Source organism: Babylonia areolata, chromosome 1 (assembly GCF_041734735.1).
Source record: "Babylonia areolata isolate BAREFJ2019XMU chromosome 1, ASM4173473v1, whole genome shotgun sequence".
NCBI classification, from domain to species: Eukaryota; Metazoa; Mollusca; class Gastropoda; order Neogastropoda; family Buccinidae; genus Babylonia; species Babylonia areolata.
The window spans coordinates 44,575,960-44,579,729 of record NC_134876.1 but is presented as its reverse complement, the minus strand read 5'-3'; positions in this window follow the sequence as shown (position 1 = coordinate 44,579,729).

Sequence of the window (3,770 nt, the reverse complement as noted above, 5' to 3'; positions counted from 1 at the left end):
CCTTCCCTTCCCAAACCCTACTTCCCTTTACCACCCCCTTCCCTTCCCAAACCCTACTTCCCTTTACCACCCGCTTCCCTTCCCAAACCCTACTTCCCTTTACCACCCCTTTCCCTTCCCTAACCCTACTTCACTTTGCCACACCCTTCCCAAACCCTACTTCCCTTTGCCACACCCTTCCCAAACCCTACTTCCCTTTGCCACACCCTTCCCAAACCCTACTTCCCTTTACCACCCCCTTCCCTCCCCAAACCCTACTTCCCTTTTGCCACCCCCTTCCCTCCCCAAACCCTACTTCCCTTTACCACCCCCTTCCCTTCCCAAACCCTACTTCCCTTTTGCCACCCCTCCCTCCCCAAACCCTACTTCCCTTTTGCCACCCCCTTCCCTCCCCAAACCCTACTTCCCTTTACCACCCCCTTCCCTTCCCAAACCCTACTTCCCTTTACCACCCCCTTCCCTTCCCAAACCCTACTTCCCTTTTGCCACCCCTCCCTCCCCAAACCCTACTTCCCTTTTGCCACCCCCTTCCCTCCCCAAACCCTACTTCCCTTTACCACCCCCTTCCCTTCCCAAACCCTACTTCCCTTACCACCTCCTTCCCTTCCCAAACCCTACTTCCCTTACCACCTCCTTCCCTTCCCAAACCCTACTTCCCTTTGCCACCCCTCCCTTCCCAAACCCTACTTCCCTTTACCACCCCCTTCCCTTCCCAAACCCTACTTCCCTTTACCACCCCCTTCCCTTCCCAAACCCTACTTCCCTTACCACCTCCTTCCCTTCCCAAACCCTACTTCCCTTACCACCTCCTTCCCTTCCCAAACCCTACTTCCCTTTGCCACCCCCTTCCCTTCCCAAACCCTACTTCCCTTACCACCTCCTTCCCTTCCCAAACCCTACTTCCCTTACCACCTCCTTCCCTTCCCAAACCCTACTTCCCTTACCACCTCCTTCCCTTCCCAAACCCTACTTCCCTTTGCCACCCCCTTCCCTTCCCAAACCCTACTTCCCTTACCACCTCCTTCCCTTCCCAAACCCTACTTCCCTTTGCCACCCCTCCCTTCCCAAACCCTACTTCCCTTTTGCCACCCCTCCCTTCCCAAACCCTACTTCCCTTTTGCCACCCCTCCCTTCCCAAACCCTACTTCCCTTTTGCCACCCCTTCCCTTCCCAAACCCTACTTCCCTTTACCACCCTTTACCATACTGAGCGCTTCCTCCCAGTCTTCCCCTGAACTGGCTTCAAAACATCTTTGAACAACGAGACGATTCCTGTGAATCGGAACAATGTAAATAATTGATGTTTATGAACATTAGAATTTGGATGAATAGCTACTAGAAATAATGCTCAACGGAATATTCTTGCTGTTTCACATCCATGGTGGTGTGCATAAAGCATAAAGAAAAGAGATGGGGGGAAAATCAGCAGTGACAATCACCACCGCCAACAAAAACAGCAGCAACAACAACAACAACAACCACAGCAACAACAACAAAAACAACAGAGGGAATACAAGAAGAATGGGACTGTGAAAGAAAGAAAGAAACAGGACGAATACATGTCAACAACGTCTTATCATGATGTCAAGTGTCACGTGTTTAATAAGATGAGACCTAAACATTCTCCAAAACGAAAGAAAGAATGAGAGGTTAGAAGAAAAGAAAAGAAAGGAAGAGGGTGGTTGGGAAAGAGAAAGGGGAGTGAGGGAAAGGGGAAGGAGACAGAGAGAGAGAGAGACAGAGAGAGAGATATGAAGGGGGGGGGAGGAGGAGGGGGAAAGAGACAGAGAGGGAGGGGGGGGGGGAAGGAGGAGGAGGGGGGAAGGAGACAGAGAGAGAGGGAGGGGGAATGATGAGGAGGAGGGAGACAGAGAGAGAGGGAGGGGGAGGGAGACAGAGAGAGAGAGGGGGGGGGGAGTGGGAAGGAGACGCAGAGAGAGGGAGGGGGAAGGAGGAGGGGGAAGGAGACAGAGAGAGAGGGAGGAGGATGAGGGGGAAGGAGGAGGGAGAAGGAGACGCAGAGAGAGGGAGGAGGAGGAGGGGGAAGGAGACACAGAGAGAGGGAGGAGGAGGTGGGAGAAGGAGACACAGAGAGAGGGGGGGAGGAGGGGGAAGGAGACGCAGAGAGAGGGAGGAGGAGGAGGGGGAAGGAGACACAGAGAGGGAGGGAGGAGGAGGAGGGGGAAGGAGACACAGAGAGGGAGGGAGGAGGAGGTGGGAGAAGGAGACACAGAGAGGGAGGGAGGAGGAGGTGGGAGAAGGAGACACAGAGAGAGGGGGGGAGGAGGGGGAAGGAGACGCAGAGAGAGGGAGGAGGAGGAGGGGGAAGGAGACACAGAGAGGGAGGGAGGAGGAGGAGGGGGAAGGAGACACAGAGAGGGAGGGAGGAGGAGGTGGGAGAAGGAGACACAGAGAGAGGGAGGAGGAGGGGGAAGGAGACGCAGAGAGAGGGAGGAGGAGGTGGGAGAAGGAGACACAGAGAGAGAGAGGGAGGGGGAGAAGGAGGAGGAGGGAGAAGAACACAGAGAGAGGGGGGGAGGAGGAGGAGGAGGAGGGGGAAGGAGACAGAGAGAGAGGGAGGAGGAGGTGGGAGAAGGAGACACAGAGAGAGAGAGGGAGGGGGAGGAGGAGGAGGAGGGAGAAGAACACAGAGAGAGGGGGGAGGAGGAGGAGGTGGAAGGAGACACAGAGAGAGAGGGAGGGGGAGGAGGAGCGGTAAGGAGACAGAGAGAGAGGGGGGAGGAGGAGGGGTAAGAAGACACAGAGAGAGGGAGGGGGAGGAGGAGGAGGAAGGAGACAGAGAGAGAGGGAGGAGGAGGGGGAAGGAGACAGAGAGAGAGGGAGGGGGAGGAGGAGCGGTAAGGAGACAGAGAGGGAGGGGGAGGAGGAGGGGGAAGGAGACACAGAGAGAGAGAGAGAGGGAGGAGGAGGGGGAAGGAGACAGAGAGAGAGGGAGGGGGAGGAGGAGCGGTAAGGAGACAGAGAGGGAGGGGGAGGAGGAGGGGGAAGGAGACAGAGAGGGAGGGGGAGGAGGAGGGGGAAGGAGACACAGAGAGAGGGAGGGGGGGAGGAGGGGGAAGGAGACAGAGAGAGAGGGAGGGGAGGAGGAGGGGGAAGGAGACACAGAGAGAGGGAGGGGGGGAGGAGGGGGAAGGAGACAGAGAGAGGGAGGGGGAGGAGGAGGGGGAAGGAGACAGAGAGAGGGAGGGGGAGGAGGAGGGGGAAGGAGACAGAGAGAGAGAGGGAGGAGGAGGGGTAAGGAGACACACAGAGAGAGGGAGGGGGAGGAGGAGGGGAAGGACACAGAGAGAGAGGGGGGAGGAGGAGGGGTAAGAAGACAGAGAGAGAGGGAGGGGGAGGGGGGGAAGGAGACAGAGAGAGGGGGGAGGAGGAGGGGGGGAGGAGGGAGAAGGAGACAGAGAGAGGAGGAGGAGGGGTAAGGAGACACAGAGAGAGAGGGGGGGAGGAGGAGGGGTAAGGAGACAGAGAGAGAGGGGGAGGAGGAGGAGGAGGAGGAAGGATATAAATAGACCAGCAGAAACAAGAAACACAACAATGCCGCCAAGACAGCCTGAAGGGAGGTGACAGCTCAGTGACACATCTGGTGATGTTCATTTTTGTCACTTGCACACGTCTGTATCAGCATGAAGAAGAAGAAGACGGCGACGACGACGACGAAGAAGAAGAAGAAGATGATGATGATGATGATGATGTTGAGGAGGAAGAGACGGGAGCAAGAGGAAGGGAAGGGATATAATCCTGTGTCTGCAA